The sequence below is a fragment of the Gorilla gorilla genome, chromosome 4, assembly GCF_029281585.2.
Source record: "Gorilla gorilla gorilla isolate KB3781 chromosome 4, NHGRI_mGorGor1-v2.1_pri, whole genome shotgun sequence".
NCBI classification, from domain to species: domain Eukaryota; kingdom Metazoa; phylum Chordata; class Mammalia; order Primates; family Hominidae; genus Gorilla; species Gorilla gorilla.
Genome location: NC_073228.2, coordinates 164,837,798 through 164,861,656, shown reverse-complemented (window position 1 = coordinate 164,861,656; position 23,859 = coordinate 164,837,798).

Here is a 23,859-nt window from a genome sequence, read left to right as displayed (position 1 = left end):
CTATGTAACTTGTCCTCTCTAAATTTTATTGTGTCCATTTGTAAAATGGGTATATTAATCATCTACCTGCTGATATCACAGTTTTACTGATAAAAGAACATAGGCACATCACTTACAGTTTATTTACAGAGATCTATCCATGTATATCTGTAAATGTAACATATGTGTGACAGTGGTAGTTCTCAAACTCTGCTTCACATAAAAATCATCTGGGGAGGCTGGGCGCAGTGGCTCATGCCTGTAATCCCAGCACTTTGGGAGGCCGAGGTGCACGGATCATGAAGTTAGGAGATCGAGACCATCCTGGCTAACACAGTGAAACCCCATCTCAACTGAAAATACAAAAATATTAGCCGGGCATGGTGGTAGGCGCCTATAGTCCCAGCTACTTGGGAGGCTCAGGCAGGAGAATGGCGTGAACCTGGGAGGCGGAGCTTGCAGTGAACCGAGATCGGGCCACTGCACTCCAGCCTGGGTGACAGAGCGAGACTCCGTCTCAAAAAAAAAAAAAAAAAAAAAAAAACAACAACAACAAAAAATCACCTGGGGAATTTAAAAAAAAAAAAAAAAACTCAATGTCCATGCCAACTTAATCAGAATTCTGACAGTGAAACCTAATATTGATATTTTTGAAAATATCTCAGATGATTCCAGACTGCAGTCAAACTTGAGAACCAGTGGATTAGAATAGTGCTTTCCAAACCTTAATCCTCATACAAATCGCTTTCAATCTTGTTAAAGTGTTGACTCTTATCCAATAGGTCTTGAGTAGGGCCTGGCATTCTAAGTTTCTAACAAGCTCCCAGGTGATGTTGATGCTGCCCATCCGTGGACCATTATGGATTAGGGAATAGAGACTCAAAACAATATATTTAATAGACTGAAAGAGAAATAAAAAGTGTCAACACTTTCATAACTCAGTCAAGTTGATAGCAAAGCTGACATAAATTCTTAGTGTCAGAGATAGTCACTACCAAAGAACCTGGCAAGGAAACAAAAACACTTTATTTGTGTACAAAAGAATGTTTTGTGCTTATAATTTCTTCCACCTACCCCCTCACTTTCCCACTGGACTAGGAGAAAAACAAGCTGGAAAGGTTAAGCATACAACTGAAAAGAAAACAGAAAAAGGCAAAAGATCAAAAAAATTTAATGAACTTGTTTTATAAGGAATTAAGAAGTGTTTAGAAATTATTTTCAATTTATTTGTCAACTTAGAAAAAATATTAATATGTACATTTAAGTGTTGCTATTTTATAGCACACTTATAAATAATGTGCTATTTAAAACAATGAGCCAATATATGTTAATGCATTGTGAAATGTTTCTGAGTTTACTACAAACAGATGCTTCATTAGGAGAATCATAAAAGAAACTGGAAAGGCTCTGAGCGTTAAAGAATCTTCAGCAACCAGTGAGGCTAAGTGAATGTGTATTTTAGGCAGTTCCACAGCTCTAACCAACACTTCCCAGAGACCAATTAATTGGCTTGAATCACTGGCCCAATTATAATCTCCCAAGAGAGATACTCTGCAAATAAAGTTTCAATATTGAGTGTCTGCCATACACTAATGTTAAAAGATACAAGCTAAATAAGGTGTGGCCCTTGCTCTTCACTAACTCAAACATTTGGTAAGAATATTGTAATATCCCTGCTGGAAATTAGACCCTTTTTATTCACTGAGCAGGGAGATTGGTCTTGGGCTTGCCATTTCTTTTCTTTCTACCTCCCAGAGTTTTGCCAACAGCAGGAGACCCTCTTTGATTCCTGCTAACATAATACCCTTTGAGGATAAAGGAGTAAGAAGACTAGAGTAGAAAGTTCTTCAGTTGTCTTGATTTGCCCAGCTTAAGATCTATTTCAGGTACCATAAGCCCATTGTTGATGAGATATTGGCAGATAAACTAATGCAAAGCTTTATGCTTTCCCAGAGATTGTCATGTGGGCTGCAAATTCACAGTGAAAAAAGTTGTGTTTTCCCAAGAAATTAGGGGAATAGTACAGAGCATGGGTGGCACTGAAGATGGAGTTGTATTATTCCTGAGCACTTCATGCTTTGATTTGAGCAGTCAGTTCTCAAAAGTGTGATTAGAAATTTCTGCATAAAGAAGTCAACCTAAATTGGGTGACTGTCTGGGAGTGAGAATGGATAATCTTGGAGCTTGGGGAGAGAGAGACTAGGCATCAACAGCTGGGCCTAATGAACTACTGCTAATTATGTCAGTCTATTTATTAAGAGTTTCCCGTATGCCCTCCCCCAGATGTAATGTCTCTGTCACCATTATCAGAAGTGGGAAATCCTTACCATCTCTCTGGGAAGTCCAATGTGCCTGAAATGCTCACAGCAACTGACATATTCCCTAGCCAAATAGCTCATTCCAGATGTACCCTGCCAGGCTAGAATAACTGTTCTGAACATGGCCAAGTCATGTGGATTTTATCATTAAACTTTTGTATACATGTTATTATTACTCTGTTCTGCAGTCACAGACAGAACACCATCTACAACTGATTGTAGCAAAGACTTGGAACCAACCCAAATGCCCATGAATGATAGACTGGATAAAGAAAATGTGGCACATATACACCATGGAATACTATGCAGCCATAAAAAAGAATGAATTCATGTCCTTTGCAGGGACATGGATGAAGCTGGCAACCATCATTCTCAGCAAACTAACACAGGAAAAGAAAACCAACACCACATGTTCTCACTCGTAAGTGGGAGGTGAACAATAAGAACATGTGGACACAGGTAGGGGAACATCACTCTCTGGGGCCTGTCGGGGTAGGGGGCAAGGGGAGGGAGAGCATTAGAACAAATATCTAATGCATGCGAGGCTTAAAACCTAGATGAAGGGTTGATAGGTGCAGCAAATCACCATGACACATGTATACCGTATGTCTATACATGGCACATGTATCCCAGAACTTAAAAAAAAAAAAAAAAGAACTGCTTTTGTTGAAACTGAGATATGGATCCACTAACACCTGCTGTCCAGGTATGCCTCTGGCCCCAGGGAAGAAGTGACCTACTGGCAGAAATCGGGGAAACCAGTCTTCCAGTCAGGTTCCACCTCATTTCCTCATCTGCTGAAATATTGGAGGAGTATTCTCTCTAACTATAAGATTCCGGTCTTGTCTTTATCAGCCCAGAGATAGCTTACCAAGGTATAACATGGACATCTGAAAGTTCCATAGTCTTTGTGGGTCTCCCTAAAAAAATAATAAAATCTAAAGTCCTGAGATCCATCTTGGCTTTATTTTTAACTAGCAAGTTGTGAAACTCATATCTCAGTTTTCTCACTTATAAAATGAGGATGGGGGAAAATAATACTTTTATCATCATATAAAGTCAGCAGGTGATTTTTGTAAGTGCTTAATAAATGGTAACTATCATTGCTATTCTTATTAGACAGAAAAAAAGTCTAAAGTAGTGATTCTTAACCATCTCTGGTGTTATGGATTGAATTGCGCCCCCCAAAATGGTATGTGGAAGTCCTAATTCTCAATATTGGTGAATGTGACCTCATTTGGAAATAGGGTCTTTATAGAGGTAGTAAAGTCAAGATGAGGTCATACTAGATTATGGACCCTAATCCAGAAACTGGTGTCCTTGGAAGAGGGAAATTTGTACATGGACACACAGGGAGAACAGCACAGGGAAAAGATTGGAGCTCTGTATTCACAAGCCAAGAAACCAAGCACTGCTGACAACCATCAGAAGCTGGGAAGATGCAAGAAAGGATCCTCCCGTAGAGCCTTCAGAGAGAGCACCGCACTGCTGACACCTTGATTTTGAACTTCTAGCCTCTGGAGCTGTGACAGAGTAAATTTGTTTTAAGCCTCCCTGATTGTTGTAATTTGTTGTGGTATCCCTAAGAAACCAATAAATGCAGGTGGATATCAAAATCACCCAGGAAACATTTTGAAAGACTGCATGTTTGGGTCTCATATGAGGAATTTTTTTGCTCATGATATCTAAGAGAAACTAGAAAATCAGCATTTCTTCTCACAACTCTTTGGATAATTCTTTCGAATAACCAGAATTGAAAATTGTTGGCATATAATACCACCGACATTTATATAAAGATGCATATATCCTTATATACAGGTACAAATGTTTGAAATTGACAGTGAAGTGTTTCAGAATGAGTGAAGCATCTTGTTCTCTTTTCCTTACATCCAGTGGCTATGGTATAGCATGCCATGATGGATAGTGCATATTAAAAGTAATACCCATTGAGCTAAAAACTGATTCTCCCCTAAGTGGTTTACATGGGCTATCTCATTTAATCTTAATGACAACCCTCTGAGATAGATTCTGTTTATTCTGTTATTAGTTCTTATTTTAGAACACCATGCTTCAGAGAGAAAAAGTAATTTTCCAAGATCACATAGCCTAGTAAATGGGTAGAGCAGGAATTCAAACCCAGACAGTCTAACTCAAGAAGAGGCTCTCTCTGGAACAGCAAACGTTTCCTAAAATGTAGGATGTGCATGTTAGGTTCATACATGATTATTTTCGATCAATAAACTTGTGGTATGAAATAACATAGTGACATATGTTTTTTTGTTTGTTTATTTTTGTTTTTTGTTTTTTGTTTTTGAGACAGAGTCTCGCTCTGTCGCCAGGCTGGAGTGCAGTGGTGCGATCTTGGCTCACTGAAACCTCTGCCTCCTGTGTTCAAGCTATTCTCCTGCCTCAGCCTCCTGAGTGGCTGGGACTATAGGCACCCACCACCACGCCTGGCTAATTTTTGTATTTTTAGTAGAGATGGGGTTTCACCATGTTGGCCAAGATGGTCTCGATCTCCTGGTGTCATGATCTGCCCGCCTCAGCCTCCCAAAGTGCTGGGATTACAGGCACGAGCCACCGCACCTGGCTGACACAGATATTTTCGTGCTAGGTGCACACATGTTTATCTTCGATCAATGAACCTGTAGTATGAAATAGCATAGTGACACACGTATTCTCTCTTGTATTCTCTTCAATTCCTTCTGATCACCTGAATGAGAGAGTCTCAGAGTTTGGTGATAGTAGATCTTTAACTCCTTTATAATATTTGTTAATCTTATCTAATAAGGAAATATATCTCATCTTCCCAGCCTTCAGCAGGCAATAAAGTCCAACAATAAATGGTATGAATTGTTTTCACTGTGCTTATTTTTACAGTTTCCCTTTATTTATGGCAGATAACATTGAACTTCCATCTGTAGTAGTGATCATTACTTTTTAAATAAACCCATACATGTTTTAAATAGAGGAGTTTGTTTAAAGAAATAAAGTAAATGAGTATTTATAACACATCAAAATGGTCCCCAATCTAAAACTCTTGTGAGGAGAATGTTTAACCAAGGGAAGGAGAGGAAAGATGCTGACCGTGCTTGGTTACCAATTTCCTGTGCTTTTCAAAGAACTCCTGGAAGACACTGACTAATGGAGGCCACTCAAGGGATCAATACTGTGCTAATAAGCATGTGAGACACTCTAGGAAGCTGATACACTCCACAGTCTAGAGGCAGAGTCATTTGAGGATGAGGAAACAAGGAGGGCAGGCCCTTATGTGAAGTGTAGCTGGGTACTTTTTTGAGACCTTCTTCATTCCCTCTTCCTACACATACACAGTTGTGGCTGCTGGAAGCCATATTAATATTATATGACCCTTTCTCCTTGGCTAATGCTTATCAAGCAGAGGTTGAAAACTGGTTCAAGCTGAGCCCAATACAAAATACCTCTCACTGAAATTTAGCATTGAAACAAGAGATACTATTCACTTTTTATCATCTCTTGATCCAAAAGGATATATAAACCAGGGAGCTGTGCTGTGACCAATTCTTGGTATAAGCACAGAAAAATAGAGGAAGTTAGCCCTCAGGGGGAAAGAAAATGACAGAGGCCTGTAAAAAAGAAAGGCAATGGAAGACTCTATAGGCTCACAAAGCCAAACAGAATAGTCTCTGGTTAACAGTCCTTGATTCTAGGAAGATCTGATTACCAATTTGCTGTGCAGCATATTATCTTAAAAATTAGTGCCTTAAACAACAAACATTTTATTGTATCTCATGATTTTGTGGATTAGGAATTAGGGCAGAGCTTGGTTGGGTGGTTCTCTTGCTTCATGTGTTATTGGCTGAGGTTACTCAGTGGTACTTAGCTTGTGGACTGGCTGGTCTGGAGCACCCAAGATGGCTTCACTCTCATGTCTGGTGCCTTGGTGGAGTTGGCAGGAAGATTCAAACGAGAATGTCAGCCTGACCATCTATGTGTGGCCTCTGTATTATGACAGTCTTGGAGTAGCCAGGCTTCTTTCAAAGTTGTTCAGAATTCACCTTGAAAGAATTCTAAAAGAGAGAAAATGGAAGGTGCCAGTCCTGGAAGGTCAGGACTGGAAATGGACTGCATTCTCTTCTGCCACATGACTAATGAAGCAACCCACTAAGTTCAGTTCAGATGCAAGGAAAGGGGAGCTAGGCTTGCCCTCTCAATGAAAAGAGTTGAAAGAAATGTGTAGCCATCCTTAACCCATCACATGGGCCTTCACGATGGTTGGCTGTACTTGGGTTCCCTGAGAATGTTCTGTGCCTCCACAGGAAGTAGCCCATTTCAGGTAAGCTAGATTGAGCTGCCTTTGTTAATTTTTAGTTATCGTATCAATGAATCAATGAATCAGTTACTAGTACAATGCTTTGCATTTAGTTGGCACTCAAAAACCCTTTGGATGAAGTGCACTGAGTGAAAAACTGAGCTTGTAAGAACAAGTTTAGGAGTTTAGAATCTGTTGCTAGATAGACAAAGGTTCAAATGCTGGTCTTACAACTTTCTAGTTTTGTGACCCCAGGTAAGTTACTTTCTCTTAGCTTCAATTTCCTTATCTGCAAAGAGGAAATAATAGCAGTGCCTACTTCATTCAGTCGTGACAAAGACCCAAGTGAGATCACACACATACAATTCTTAACACAGTTTCCAGCATATAGTTAGCACCCAGTGAATGTTGCCATTATTATTTTCATTAATTGTCAGAGCTTCAACTCCTAAGAGAAAGGTTATAAGCTCAGGAATATACAACCTAACTGAAGGAACAGAACATCTCTACCAATAGAAAAATAACATCACAGTCAGCATTACATTAGAGAATGGTAGAGAGTTTATTAAAGGAGAGGACAATATTATATATTAGGCAGTCAGAAAAGGTTCCAAAGTCAAGGCAAGATTTCTGATGAGCTTTGTAAGATAAACAGTGTTTGGCAAGAGTGGAGGCAAAGAAAAGGAATTCCAGGCAGTTGGAATACAAGAAGCAGAGATTGCCATAGGTGAGAATGCTCTTGAGCTGGTCAAGAATTCTTTGTGGAACAGTACAGAGATGAGGGGGGTGAGGTAGAGAAAATGTAGGTACCAATGGAGTGAGCCTTTAATGCTAAGTTAGGGAATTTGAAATTTATATTTCATACTGGGAAATTTCATAAGTTTTAAAATAGTGTTTAGCAACAATACAGAAATCTTTTTTTTTTTTTACTATAGGCTTCAATGGTTTCAGAAATGTCTCTTCATAAATTCTTCAAAAAGAGTCTTTCCCAAAGCATTTTCACAGATAGCTTGTTTCTTTATTTTATTATTATGATACCTTAACTTCTGGGATAAATGTGCAGAATGTACTGATTTGTTACATAGGTATACATGTGCCATAATGGTTTGCTGCACCCATCAACCCATCATCTACATTAGGTATTTCTCCTAATGCTATCCCTCCCCTTGCCCCCTACCCACTGACAGGCCCCCGGTGTGTGATGATCCCCTCCCTGTGTCCATGTGTTCTCATTGTTCAACTCACATTTATGAGTGAGAACATGAGGTGTTTGGTTTTCTGTTCCTGTGTTAGTTTGCTGATAGTAATCTTTTTTTTTTTTTTTTACTATAGGCTTCAATGGGTTCAGAAATGTCTCTTCATAAATTCTTCAAAAAGAGTGGTGTTTCCAACCTCGTGAAACAAAACACAGGTCCCATTCTGTGAGATGAATCCACACATCACAAAGCATTTTCACAGATAGCTTGTTTCTGTATTTTATTATTATGATACCTTAAGTTCTGGGATACATGGGCAGAACGTACAGATTTGTTACATAGGTATACATGTGCCATAATGGTTTGCTCCACCCATAAACCCATCATCTACATTAGATATTTCTCCTAATACTATCCCTCCCCTTGCCCCCTACCCACTGACATACCCCTGGTGTGTGATGATCCCCTCCCTGTGTCCATGTGTTCTTATTGTTCAACTCCCACTTATGAGTGAGAACATGAGGTGTTTGGTTTTCTGTTCCTGTGTTAGTTTGCTGAGGATGATGGTTTCCAGACTTATTCATGTCCCTGCAAAGGGCATGAACTCATTCTTTTCTGTGGCTTCATAGTATTCCATGGTATATATGAGCCACATTTTCTTTATCCAGTCTATCATTGATGGGCATTTGCGTTGGTCCCAAGTTTTTGCTATTGTAAATAGTGCTACAATAAACATACGTGTGCATGTGTCTTTATAGCAGAATGATTTATAATCCTTTGGGTATATACCCACTAATGGGATTGCTGGGTCAAATGGTATTTCTGGTTCTAGATCCTTGAGGAATCGCCACACTGTCTTCCACAGTGGTTGAACTAATTTACACTCCCAACAATGTGAAAGCATTCCTAATTCTCCACATTCTCTCCACTATCTGTTGCTTCTTGACTTTTTTATGGTCTCCATTCTAACTGGCATGAGATGGTATCTCATTGTGGTTTTCATTTGTATTTCTTTAATGACCAGTGATGATGAACTTTTTTCCATATGTTTGTTGGCTTCACAGATGTTTTCTTTTGAGAAGTGTCTGTTCATATCCTTCACCCATTTTTTGATGGGGTTGTTTTTTTTTCTTGTAAATTTGTTTAAGTTTCTTGTAGATTCTTAATATCTACAAGATATTAGCCCTTTGTCAGATGGATAGATTGCAAAAATTTTCTCCCATTCTGTAGGTTTCCTGTTCACTCTAATGATAGTTTCTTTTGCTGTGCAGAAGCTCTTTACTTTAATTAGATCCCATTTGTCAATTTTGGCTTTTGTTGCCATTCCTTTTGGTGTTTTAGTCATGAAGTCTTTGCCCGTGCCTATTTCCTGAATGGTATTTCCTAGGTTTTCTTCTAGTGTTTTTATGGTTTTAGGTCTTATATTTAAGTCTTTAATCCATCTTGAGTTAATTTTTGTATAAGGCATAAGGAAGGGGTCCAGTTTCAGTTTTCTGCATATGGGTAGCCAGTTTCCCCAACACCATTTATTAAATAGGGAATCGTTTCCCCATTGCTTGTTTTTGTCAGGTTTGTCAAAGATCAGATGGTTGTAGATGTGTGTTGTTATTTCTGAGGACTGTGTTCTGTTCCATTGGTCTATATATCTGTTTTGGTACCAGTAACATGCTGTTTTGGTTACTGTAGCCTTTTAGTATGCTTTGAAGTCAGGTAGCATGATGCCTCCAGCTTTGTTCTTTTTGCTTAGGATTGTCTTGGCTATACAGGCTCTGTTTTGGTTTCTTATGACATTTAAAGTACTTTTTTCTAATTCTGTGAAGAAAGTCAGTGGTAGCTTGATGGGAATAGCATTGAATCTATAAATTACTTTAGGCAGTAGGGCCATTTTCACGTTATTGATTCTTCCTATCCATGAGCATGTAATGTTTTTTCATTTGTTTGTGTCCTCTCTTATTTTCTTGACCAATGTTTTGTAGTTCTCCTTGAACAGGTCCTTCACATCCCTTGTAAGTTATACTCTAGATATTTTATTCTTTGTAGCAATTGTGAATGGGAGTTCACTCATGATTTGGCTCTCTGTTTTTCTGTTATTGGTGTATAGGAATGCTTGTGATGTTTGCACATTGATTTTGTATCTTGAGACTTTGCTGAAGTTGCTTATCAGCTTAAGGAGATTTGGGCCTGAGACGATGGGGTTTTCTAAATAGACAATCATGTCATCTGCAAACAGATGTAATTTTACTTCCTCTCTTCCTATCTGAATACCCTGTATTTCTTTCTCTTGCCTGATTTCCTTGGCCAGAACTTCCAATACTATGTTGAATAGAAGTGGTGACAGAGGGCATCCTTGTCTTGTGGTGGTTTTCAAAGGGAATGCTTCCAGCTTTTGCCCATTCAGTATGATATTGGCTGTGGGTTTGTCATAAATAGCTCTTACTATTTTGAGATGTATTCCATCAATACCTAGTTTATTGAGTGTTTTTGGCATGAAGCGGTGTTGAATTTTATCGGAGGCTTTTCTGCATCTATTGAGATAACCATGTGGCTTTTGTCATTAGTTGTGTTTATGTGATGGATTATGTTTATTGATTTGTGTATGTTGAACCAGCCTTGCATCCCAGGGATGAAGCTGACTTGATCATGGGGGATAAGCTTTTTGATGTGCTGCAGGATTCGGTTTGCCAGTGTTTTATTAAGGATTTTCGCATTGATGTTCATCAGGGATATTGGCCTGAAATTTTCTTTTTTTGTCTCTCTGCCAGGTTTTGTTATCAGGATGATACTGGCCTCATAAGATGAGTTAGAAAGGAGTCCTTCTTTTTCTATGGTTTTGAATAGTTTCAGAAGGAATGGTACCAGCTACTCTTTGTATTTCTGGTAGAATTCGCCTATGAATCCATCTGGTCCTGGGCTTTTTTTGATTGGTAGGTTATTAATTACTGCCTCAATTTCAGCACTTATTATTTGTCTATTCAGGGATTCAACCTCTTCCTGCTTTAGTATTGGGAGAGTGTATGTGTCCAGGAATTTATCCATTTCTTCTAGATTTTCTACTTTATTTGTGTAGAGGTGTTTATAGTATTCTCTGGTGGTAGTTTGTATTTCTGTGGGATCAGTGGTGATATCCCCTTTATCATTTGTTTTGTTTTGTTTTGTTTTTGTTTTTGTTTTTGAGACAGAGTCTCTCTCTGTCACCCAGGCTGGAGTGCAGTGGAGCGATCTCGGCTCACTGCAAGCTCTGCCTCCCAGGTTCATGCCATTCTCCTGCCTCAACCTCCCAAGTAGTTGGGACTACAGGAACCTGCCACCACGCCCAGCTAATTTTTTGTATTTTTTAGTAGAGACGGGTTTCACCGCGTTAGCCAGGATGGTCTTGACCTCTTGACCTCGTGATCTGCCCACCTTGGCCTCCCAAAGTGCTGGGATTACAGGCTTGAGCCACTGCACCTGGCCCCCACTTTATCATTTTTTATGCAACAATACACTAATATTATAACAGTATATAAGAGTGAGTGAAAAGAGAAAAAATTTTAAAAAGAGACACTGGACATAATATAGATGTAAGGGGGGATAGCATAGAAACTGGATGGTGACCATGGGAATGAATGAAGGGATGGTAGGCATATGTGAGTTGCCATGCAGGCAACATTGACAGGGAGGACAGGAATTATGAAAGACTAGATATGAGGAAAGAGGGCAGGTAGATGATGTCATCCAGGTATTAATTCTGAATGAAAAGAACCATGATTGCTCCACTGACAGAAATGGCAACATCTGAGAGATGGCTACTTTAAAGCAAGAGCACAGCTGGAGGGCGGAGGAGAGAGAAAAGTCTTGCATGGAAAGACAAAGAGAAAATAAGAGAACAGAGGAAATTAATAAGGTACAAGGCATCACCATTGCTTTAACCTTCGAAAGAGAAAATATATAGCCAATCCCATGAATCATTCAGCCTAGAAACACAGGCATTTGTACACTTGAATTAGAGCTTCTGAAATAATGGGTCATGTGGGAGACAATTTGTAATCCCAAATCCCAGAGATCATCTTTACGATTTTCAAAAGCACTTAACCGTGATCTAGGCATTAAACTCACAAGTTGAGGTATGAAACAAGGGGTTCTTCCCCCAGCCCGCTTTCTGCATTTATTCACATTTATATTTTGAGATCATAAATTCTTTTACTTTTTATGTGTGTTACTAGGTCCCTTCGCATTCTGTGTGCATGTGACATAAATATTCCATGAGGGAGCCATTTAATCTCTCACAGAAGGAGTGTTCTGAGACATAGTGGGCTCAATGTGGTTACCTCAACCCAGGGGCCACTCTTCCAGACACAAGACTGTATGTCTGCCTCTGTGTCTTCAAATGCATTTCATGGTGGGGGCAAACAGAGAGCTACCTGCCTCACTCAGCATCACATACCCCCTACCTGGGTGGGCAGGAGCAGTCACTCTGTAACCCACAGAGCTTGGAAGGAATTACCTGGAGTTCAAGCACACTCAGTGCAATCTGAGGACATTATCTTAAATGACTACTTGTCTCAGAGGTGGCCACTAATGTTCACACCAAGGTAGAGAGAGTTCTTAACTCATCTTCCCATCTCTAGTTTACTCCTATATACTGTTACTGAATTAGTCTTCTCAGAGAAAGGTAGTGCCTTCATCTCTGTCTTGCACAGGTAAGTTATTTTACAGATAAATGGCCTTGCTTCCTTCCAGGTGATTCCGTAGTGTCCCTTCTCCCTCCTAACATTCTCATATTCATTTGGAGAATTCCTCTTCCATTGCATCTTGTCTTGGCATAAGAATTTCCAGTTTCCCCTCTCCCTCTCAACTATGGTATGCATGATATTGCTTCTAACTGCTATCTGGTCCTCTAGGGGCAGTCAGGAGACCCAAGCATGGCCAGTCAGAGGGCTTCTCCCTGGACCTTGAATCTTGAATCTTGAACTACTACCAGCAGCAGAGGCAGCAGCAACAATGGCAGACCTTTCCTGAATAGGCTTTTCTGGCTATTCTTGGTCCTTCAGGACTTCGTTTCTTGTTCTAACAGGTCCAAGGAGATGTGCTTACCCTGAGGCCCCTCATCCTATTCTGGATACTGAGGGCCCTAGAATTATCTGCCCAACTGGTCCCAGCCTACATTCAGTGGGTCACCATATTTATAATCCTGAGGGTAGACCACCCTGCCCTAGGTGTGCAAACTCCTAGGACCTAGGGTTGGCCAAAGTGTGGCTCATTGCAAGCAGGCAGGAGAGTGTGGCTAAAACTTGGTCTGGGGTGTCCATATTTGGTCTGGCTAGGCCCTTCCTGGGGCCCATGAGTGGTGAGAAAATGGGAGGGTAGAAGTTCCTTTGCAAAGTATGAAAGCGTAATGCCAGCAGGGGCTGAGGTGGGGGTCAGGGCACTCTGTGAACAGAGGTTACATAATTTGGACTATGAAGGATAAAGAGAAAGTCTGTGGCTTATGAAATAAGTGCTCAGAATGGGAGGAAAAGGGGTGATTAGTGGGTGAGCAGCTGAACGTAAGAATGAAGAGCCTCCCAGAATACCTCCGAGAGAGAGAAAAATGGGGAGCTTCTTTTATGGATTTCCTGAGCCATCAAGAGACTGAGAAAGGATCCAGTGAGCCAGAGAGAATTCTTCTTTTTCCTCTCTCTTTATTCCTTTGCTGTGTCTGCATAGCCCCAGGGCAAATGTGCATGCTAGTCACAGTTATTTGGAAGTAACTGTTGCTTTGCACATCTTTTTTGTTGTTATGAATACATATTTGGCAAGGGTAAAGGATAGAACATTTTTTATTTAATAGCTTATTAGTTTGATTTATAACTCATAAATATTTAAACTTATAGTATATGAGCCACCCCTTGTACTCTTATCCTGGCCCCACAAATGTTCAATGTGGCCTACTTGTCTTTCTCCAGCCTTATCCTCAGGCTTCTCACCATTCTAGAAGCCCCAAGTATTTTTCCAATAAATCCTTTTGTTTTAGTATGTCAGGGTTGACTTCCAGTGTTTGCAGGGAGCTTGAAACTGAAAGTTTGCCTTGGTAAGTCTAATCAACCTGATGTTTTATTTTTCCTTTTGTCCTAGTGGTTATTGTATGGGAGGGGTGTGTATGTGTGTGTGTGTGTTTGTGTGTGTGTGTTTCAAATACAGAAAATATAAAGAAAAAGGAAAAAAATCACCCAAAACCCAATTAACATCTCTGTGCTACCTTTTTCAATATTTCACTTTTGGTAGAAGTGGTATTATATTTGCATAATTTTATATCTATCCTTTTCACTTAGCATAATCATTTCCTCATCATTAAAAATTCTGTTCCTGAAGAACAGAATCTTGTCTGGATATTTCATTACACACCTAAGAAATACCTGAGATTTTTTATTGGAATAAAGGATGCTGAGATTCAGATCATTGTGCACAAATCCTTTTCTACATTTCTTATTGTTTCTTAAAGAAGAAAATATATGTATTTTAAGTTGATTGATAAATATGAACAGATTATCCTAAGGCATGGCTTTACCAATTTGTCCTTTAACCTGCCACACTTGAGAATGGCTGATTTCCCCACACCTTCACTATCCAGATCTCTTTTCATCAGTTATCCGCTGGGGCTATTGTTGGCAGCACATTCTAACCTCAAGGGAGACCCCCCCCCCCACCCAACACACACACACACACACACACACACACACACACACACACACCCATCACACCTCACTTCTCCTTCAAGGAAGAGGAGATGTTCCTATAAGCTTTAAGAACAAAATGGAAGAAATGGAGAAGATTAAAGAGATTGTAAATTGAACTAAAGGTGGTTCTCTCTCTTTTGATAATGTTTAATTATTTTGGTCTGTGAAGTTAGAGTCCAGAAGTCTACAGGAACTCTTCCTCTCAAGTTGGAAGGCCAAGAAGAAACAGGGTGATGCTGAAGAGAACATTTAGGCCAGTCACCAGTCTAGACAAACAACATGTTAGTGGGTCACATTTGTTCTAGGTCAGTTCAGCAGATGTGTAAAATACAAAGAAATTGGAACTAGAGCCTGGAAATTATTGAGTGAATATTTTCCTGAATTAATTTCTGAGTATCTCTCTCTCTCTGAGGGTGGAGATAAGAACAGAGTTAGCAGGGGCTGTGCTAGACAGACAGTCATGGGTTTGATGATTTTAGATCTTGACATCAGAGACATAATGCTACTACCTTTTATTTTAAATTCACTTCTAACAGACATCTGCTACAATGCAAATTAAATGGATGAGATCTAGTTATCTGGTGAACTAGTAGAAAAGGGAGCTAAATGATGCTTATCATGTGGAACTGAGCAAGGACAAAGGGATGCCAACTAAGTCTTCTGATACAGGTGGAAGCATCCCAGAGGCTGGGGTTGGAGTGAACAAGGTGGTTTTCCAGAATAACCTACTATGGGAAAAAACAGATTTTAAGTGTGTGGTGTATAGGAGAGAGGAGCTGCCTGACAAAACAGAGTCTGCCCAATTCAGGTGGCCAGAAATGGAAGAATATTCTCATGAAGGCTGGGACAAAATGCAAAATGTGAAGGCAGGGGAATTCAAGGGAGTTAAGAGAGAGTTTTCATGGCAATAACCATTGGAATGCTCATTTTTATGGAGAGTGTACTCCCCAGAAAGTGAGTACACTGGCTAGCTTAAAAGCACAGTTTTGTCTCTGTGACAAAGACTATTAATATGTGTTAACATAATGGAGGCATACTATTAAAACAGAGTGAAACAATTTATCTGAATAACAACAAACTTTATAATGCTGCACTCCCCCAGCCCACCCAGGACCCATCTACCACTGGAAATTTGGTACTTGCATGCAGATGGTTCAAAATTCAATCTGTGCATTTTGAGGACATTCCTGTTCATCACTCCTACTCTTTCACCTTTAACTCTTTATGGCTAAAATGGGGACCCCGATTTACTTCTTGTATTAAAAAAATGGACAACCTGGGCTCTTTAACAGCAAAATGCCAATCTTTGTTTCAGAATATCTGAGAATACTTGGAATAATTCCAAAGTGCTATTTACTGTGAATACTAGAAAGATTATGTATGTGTATATAACACACATATATATCATTCTCAAAAACATAAACACTCTGGAAGTGACTCTATGTATATGTATACCAGAAACAATGTATACTCTTTTGAGAAGGGCTGGAGATATCACTTTGCTTTCTCTACTTGAAATTACTTTGTCTTTTCTTATCTTGATACTCCGATAAAGTTATCTTGATACTCCAAGAAAGCCAAAAATTGCTGGAAGAGAATGTCCCAAGCCATAATACAGACCAACTGAAGAAAACTGATTGCACTGAATTAAAGTAAGCTTACCACCAGCCCTGAATTAAAGGTCAGAAGGCATCGGGGTCCCATATTCATTGTCCTAGCAGAGACAGATGGTGGAGGGCCTTCGTGGCCTCAGAGAAGGAAGCAGAAGTGATTCCTACCCTAAGGATGAGTAAATTTGCAGACCCTGAACTCAGGAAATGTATGTCCTATAGTAGAGAAACATACAAAGTACATGTATCCTCCCAGCATTTGTGAATGTTCATTCCAAGTTTCTAAGCTGAGGAGGAAAGGACAGTGGAGACAGTGGAAAAAGTCAGTTATTCCCCTTCAATGCACATCAGATTTGGAAGCTAATCTTTGAAACTGCATTTGCCTTTATTCTTTTTGACTTAGTTAATGGAATGAAAATAGCTTCAGAATACATCATTTCTTTTCCAATTTCACATAGCCACAAACCCTTTATTAAGGAGAACTGACCTTCCACACTCTAGTGAATGTGTTTTATTCTCTTAATTTATCCAGCAAGCAGATAACCAGTCCAATGTCACTTGCCAAGCCTGACATGGGACAGTGAGCATCTAATTTGTCCTGTTAGGTGTAATGTAGACAAGACCATTATCAGAGGGAAAATATTATTCCTTCCCATTTGGCCAAAAGTGTAGACTCAATGGGGATTGTGATTTCATATCTCATGATGGAATGTTTCCAGTATGGGGAGCAATACAAAGGATGTCTGTAGCAGTTTGTTTTGTTTTAGGTTACCTGGAAAGATTATCAATAAAAATGATTAAACAAAAAGAAAGTGAAATTTGGACTCAGACCTAAATTAGGTACTGGTCCCATCAACCAGCTGTAAAGTCTTAGCCATGTCATTTAACACGATGTTATCCAAACCTGGTCACACATCAAAATCACCTGGGAAGCTGACTGAACCCTCATAGGCCCTCCCTCAAAGCTCCTGAAACAGGATTTCTGTTCATCTCAGAATCTCTTCTTAATCCAAGAAGCTGTCTTTAAAATAAGCACCCCAGATGATGCTGGTGGGCAACCAGATTTGGGAGCCTCTCATCTAAATGTTCTGCACCTCGCTGCATCCATCTGTAAGATTTGGTTCGATACCTATCCCCCCATGTGAGTACTAAAGGACAAAAATGACATGAAACATCTATTTCATTGTCCTGCACTCAGTATGTGTTAGACATGCTCTTTCAATTAATACTTTTGAGGTGGTTTCTTCCAGAATATTTCAGTGTGGTTTTAGGACGCAACCTATTGATCATAACTTCCATGTATCTATTAGTTCTTCACCACAGGGAGAGGTTATAGCCGTATTGTGGCTAAAGGAAACCAACGACAAAACCAACACATAACAAGCAAAACATCTTCTGTGAGAGAGGCATAAGGATAAAGTCAGAGAAACATTTTTCTTCTTTTTAACCAAACATTTAACTCTGCAAAATCAGTAAAAATAAAAATCAGGGTAACGTGTCCTTCCCCCATTTTCTTTTCATCTGGAAGCAAATGAAGAAGTAAGAACCACTTTGCAGCAGGTGATCATGCTAATTTTCTGGGCCATTTCCTCAAAGTGTCCTTAAAAGTAGCAATCATCTCCGTTCAAAGCAATTCCTTCCCTTTAGATGCATCAGCTCCCAAGTGTTTGACATCTTCTAATAGCTGATTCTGTTACCTCAAAAAGCATCGTCTGTATGGATTAGCTGTTTTACAGCCTTATCCACTGTGAAAACTGCAGCATTTAAAAAAACTACCACTACTACCACCACCACCACCACCACCACCACCAAATTCCTACCATGACAATTTTTCAGGATAGATTATTAATGATTATGTCCATATATCTATGCAGCTGTTTTGTTTTTTACTTTCAAAACCATTTTATAGTCTTATCACATCAGCTCTCACAACACTGGAGGCAGGTAAAGCAGTTGTCATTGCTGCCTCTTTAAAGGTGAGAAAACTAAGGGATCTGAGATAAATTGAGGTCACAGAGTTGGCTGAGTGACCAGCTGGAGTGAGAAACACCAGATTCATAGTCTGTACACTTCAGGACTCCAACCAAAATGGGCTTAAGGAAAAGAGAAGTTTGTTAGCTCTTAGAGCCAGGAAATCCAATGAACAGATATAGTTTTGGGCTCAGATGGTTCTAGGAATTCTAACGATACCATTAAGAGATGGTGGCATTGAGTCCCTCTGACTCAATGGAGTCTCTCTCCATGTATATCTGTGTGTGTGTGTGTGTATGTGTGTGTCTATATGTGTCAGTGGGTGTTGTGCCTCTGTCTTTCTATGTGTCTGTTTCTGTGTAATCTGTATGCATATGTGCCTAGGGTTTCTCCTCTTTCTCTGCTTGTGGTTCTGTCTTCCTTTTGTCTCTTTCTGCCTTTTTCTGTCTATCACTCTCTTTCTGCCCATCTCTCTGTCTCTCCTTCTCCAGTTGTTTTTCTTCATCTGGTTCTCTCTCTCAGTTATCAACTCTTTCATTCTTTTTAAATTTTATTCTCAGGAAAGTTTGTCCGATTTGGTGGCAAGATGACCTCTTGACATTTCAAGCTTCCATGCTTCAGTCAAAGGTATAATGCAGCTCTCCCACTCTCAAAAGTCAAACTAAACATCCGAAATGGACTCTAGTTGACCTGACATGTGCCCTCCCCCAGACCACACTAGCACACTGATTGGCCACTCTCAGTCACATGCTGGCCCCTGTCAGGGGGCCTTTATGATTCAGCCCCATCAGAATCACGTGGCCTGCAGAATAAGAGTTCCCTCAAGGAAAAACAGGAGATGCTTACCAGAAATGAGAGAAAGGCTGCCCAGTAGGTAAAACCAACACATATCCACATGGCCTTCATTTGACTGCACCATAGATTGCCTCTTGCGAAGGGTATTTTTAGGAAATCCTGTTCTTTTAAAGTTAGGTTAAAAAAAATTCCATATATTACCTGAAATAATGCCATGTAATCATCACTGAGGGTAAAAGCCAGGTAAACAGGCTAAGCTCACTTTTCTTACAGATAAACCCTACCCATAGAAGAACTTTACAAGAAAATCTGGCTACTTGTGGAAAAAGAATATGGCAGAGGGAAGGAATATGTAGGCAAGTCACATCATCCCTAAGCCTCAGTTTCCCTGTTTGTCAAATGATGTAATATAAATTACAGGGACTTTTACAGACCACAGAATCCACTCAGGCTTGTTCAAACAGAAAATGATTTATTATAAGCATACATAATTTCTGGGAAACATACCGGGCTGCCATTTAACCAGGAACAAGTGCACTTAAGAGACATGGCCAGCCATGCCATTGGCTATTCTGTGAACACTCTATGGAAGATGTTTCCCACCACTCAGATCAAAAGTGACAGAAGTAGGGAATAGAAGTTTCATGGAGGCTGCCTCAGAAGAAGCAAACACTTCCACCACTGTGCTTGCCAGGAGACCGAGTCTCAACGTACATAACCCCCTCTTCTTGCTAGTTTCCCACACACAAATACAGAAACCACAACACAAACCTGCTCCTAGATATGACAGAAAGGTCTGAAATTGTGGCTTATCCTTGGCATAGGGTTTCTGATCACTTGCAGAGCAGTAGAGTGTTAAGTTAAAAAGCACAGGCTTTAGATCCAAACCAACCTGGACTCAAAGATGTGTGATATTCCTTTAACCTCTTTCAACCCTTCATTTTGACCCCCTGTTAGAAAGGAACCCCTGTAAATAGAGATCAGGAATGCATAGCATCTGGTACGTAGCATACACGCCATACAAAGCAGCTATTAGCATTTTCTCTATGACACTCAGAAATATATGAAAGTATATAATAGACATGCTTTTGCCTTTTTTTTAATGAGCATCTCCTTGGCCCATTTTCTATACACAACTTCACTGGCTTTATTTCTCTGCAAATGTTTGTTGCCACAGCTTTCCCAGGTGAAATGTCAATAATTGGCAATCTTCATTTCCAGTTTCTAACACACCTCTCTGAGACCTTCCTCTGCAGCCCACAGAGCAGCACAGCCACCTCCTACCACACACATGCTAGGCTCTGCCCCTGGCCCTGGAACAGGAGTCATGAGGCACTCCAGGACAGATTGCTTGAATCTCTACTTCCTGGACACCAGGCCTGTCTCCATGGTACCATTCAGCTGAAAATAGACAAGAGGTTTATTTCAAGATCTAGGGAGGGGAAACAGATAGATGGGAAGATAATTAAAAGGAGAAACTGACAAGTCTTTCTGCAAATTTGAGAACTAACCCCATTCTCCTAAGAGCTTTCAGGCCACCCAGCCTTGTCACTCTCTCTCATTCCTCCTGGCCCATAGCAGTCAACTGTTAACTTGATCCAGGATTTTAATTTCATTTTTGCTATTTCTGTCTCTTATATTTTGTATTCTTCAAGACTGTAAGTTTCTACAAGAAAAGAGTCAAGATTTGTTTTTTGTTCTATATTCCCTCATTTCCTAGGTTAAAAAAAATGTGGCTTTGAAGTAAACAATTTTTTTATTTCTCAACTACTTAATAGCTATGTGGTATTAGGCAAGTCATGCAACTTCCCTTAGTTTTAGTTTTTGGAAAGAGATGTTAGTTTTAAATCATCCAGCATAATAACTGCATAATAAGAGATAGCTATCACCATGAACAGCGCCCGAAAATGTAGGCCTTAAACTCAGACTGTCCAGGTTTTTGTGTAGGTTCCAGCACTTACTGGCAGACTTATGTAACTACTTTGTGAGTAATTTTCACATCTTCAAAGGTGAGTCCAATAATCCTCCAAAATATATAGCCTTGCTATGAGAGTTGAGTGAGACAAGCCATAAGAAGGACTTAGCAATATGCCTGTCCCAGAGTAAACTTCAGCAAAATCTCCCACTGCCTTCTCTTCAGAGGCTAAATGTGGACCAGCTGAAAGAATACATGCCATCTGAATCCTCTCTGTATTTCAGAAACATTCTTTGGCTTTCTTTTTAATCCAATCAACTGAATATTTCTTTATGACCTACTATTCTTTTATCACCATATCCATCCTTTGTCCCTAGATTATCACTTGTACTTCGTGTTTGATATTGTTATAAATTGAACAGTGAGGGTACCTTCTGATAAATTAGTTGTCATGGAGCATCGGGGCTTTTAAGTACAGCGAGTGAGTACAGACTTTTCCACGGATCCTGCCTTTTCGCCTCCAGATGCCAATGGCCAAAGAGCAGAGATGGCCTCTTCAGGCTACATGGCTTGTGGCTCTGTTAAAATGAAAGGAAAAGAAAAATACAAATGTAGGAGCACTCTTTAACTTCCCACACCACAAACTCAGCTACAGTGTTCTGTAGGGTGTGCTTTTCTAAACATGACTCTGGCAGCTGAACACGACACGAGGCTCCAGCCCACAGTCACCTTCCCTTTCTCAGAACTCTTATTACACTTCTTGTCTAACTTGGAATTGCTTAGATTTTGCTTATATTCTAGCTGTGTATCATTCTGTTAAGTTTCCTCAGCCTCCCTGGTAATCACCACTCCTGTCCATATAAGATTTTCCATTTACAAATTACTCTCATATACATAAATATACTCCTGAAAGTGGACCTTGAACTTCACTTCTCTTCCTTCCTACTTTTGTGCCTTCATGGCCCAGAAAACTAAGCAGGATTTCTCCAAGATAAGAACACTGAAAGCAGAGACATTCTAAAAGCATGTTAAATAAAATAAAACATGTATTAAATGCCTACTTTGAGCCCTCGCAAGTGAAGGGCTCACAAGCTGGTGAGGAAGACATCTGAAGAACACATCGCTCTATGACCTCAGAAGTCACATCTGTGTTTGGCCCTGAGAGGAAGAAGCCACTCTATTAATGATTCAGACAAGGTTCAGGAAACTTTGAATTTATTCTTTCACTAGAATGAGCTATATTTTCTGTCTTTTTCCCTTCCCGAACATCCAATCTCTTTCAGTTAGATAACACTCGCCTCTTTCAAGAACTCCTCAAAAGCTGAGGAAGGGGTACATTTCTTTCTTTTTCTTTTTTCTTTTTTTTTTTTTTTTTGAGATGGAGTCTCGCTCTGTCACCCAGGCTGGAGTGCAGTGGTGCAATCTTGGCTCACTGCAAACTTCGCCTCCCCGGTGCAATTCTCCTGCCTCAACCTCCAAGTAGCTGGGATTACAGGAGCACACCGCCACACCTGACTAATTTTTTTGTATTTTAGTAGAGATGGGGTTTCACCTTGTTGCCCAGGCTGGTCTTGAACTGCTGAGCTCAGGCAATCCACCCGCCTCGGCCTCCCAAAGTGATAGGATTACAGGCATGAGCCACCGTGCCCAGCTGGTACATTTCTTTAATTGGAAGCTCTGTACTCCTTTGCAATATTTTCAACTATTGATGTCTTTTTTTTTCTTCCCCATTCACTAGTGTTTGAGTCGTCTTAGCTTAGTATTTTCCTTGGTGACGCTTTTATTGCTTAACTCAAAAGCTGATAGGGTGTTACGGGGCTATACTTTGCTTTGGCTGGAACCGGATTTTTTCATTGATACCCTTGGTTGCTGAGAAGAAAAGGCAAGCTTAAGATCATAGAGTTTTTTGTGTTTTTGTTTGTTTTTAACTCTCAGTCTTTGAAGAAATATCAATTCTTCTTGGTCACAGATTCTTAGAAGAACCAGATCGAAGTGGATAGGATTTCCCAGGTAACAGGATTTTGGTGGCATCAAAATAATACAGCATTATTAGCCTGATATCCAAAATCCAGAAGAACCATGAGCCATCAGCAAATCACAAAATCATTGAATCGACGCTACAGTGGGAGGAAAGTGAAACATGCACTGGGGTTTCTTACACTTTGAATGCTGGGTATAGATAATGAAGGGGAATCTAATGGGTAACTGCGCCTGCAATAGGAAGGAAGAATCCTATAGGAGAATGTTAAGACAGCATCAAACTTCTAATCTGGGAATGAGCCAAATTATAGTTCCAATTCGGTTCTTGCCTTCTGATCTACCAAGTGGCAGGTGTGCAAACAGATTCTAGAGAGCTATTTTCTCTTGTCCTTGTGCATACAAGAAAGGGAAACATATTTAATAGACCGAAATAATGTAAAATCCAGAAGCAACTTTTGAGATCACTGTTACTGCCTACACATGTTTTAAGTAATAAAATCAGATCCCACATAGTTTAATTGACATGCCAGGTGCTACACAGCTATCAATGGTAGAGCTAAGATTTGAACTCAGGACCTTCAACCTTTTGTCCACCAGTCTTTGAAATATGTATGTGTGTGTGTGTGTGTGTGTGTGTGTGTGTGTGTGTGTGTGTATAACTTTTTTGTTTGTTTTGTTTTTGTTTTTGTTTTGTTTTGTTTTGTTTTGTTTTGTTTTTGAGACAGAGTCTCACTCTGTCGCCCAGGCTGGAGTGCAGTGGCATGATCTCAGCTCATTGCAACCTCCACCTCCCAGGTTCAAGCAATTCTCCTGAGTCAGCCTCCTGAGTAGCTGGGATTACAGGCACCCACCACCATGCCTGGCTAATTTTTTTGTACTTTTAGTAGAGACAGAGTTTCACTATGTTGGCTGGTCTCGAACTCTTGACTTCAGGTGATAAGCTTGCCTCGGCCTCCCAAAGCGCTAGGATTACAGGCATGAGCCACCACACCCAGCCAGTCTTTGAAGTCTAAACGCCTCATGTCTTCGAAGGAATACTCATCCTTGGTCCTCATTATTAGAGGAATCCTAACTATTTTCATTCAAAAAAATTGCCACTTTGGTATTAT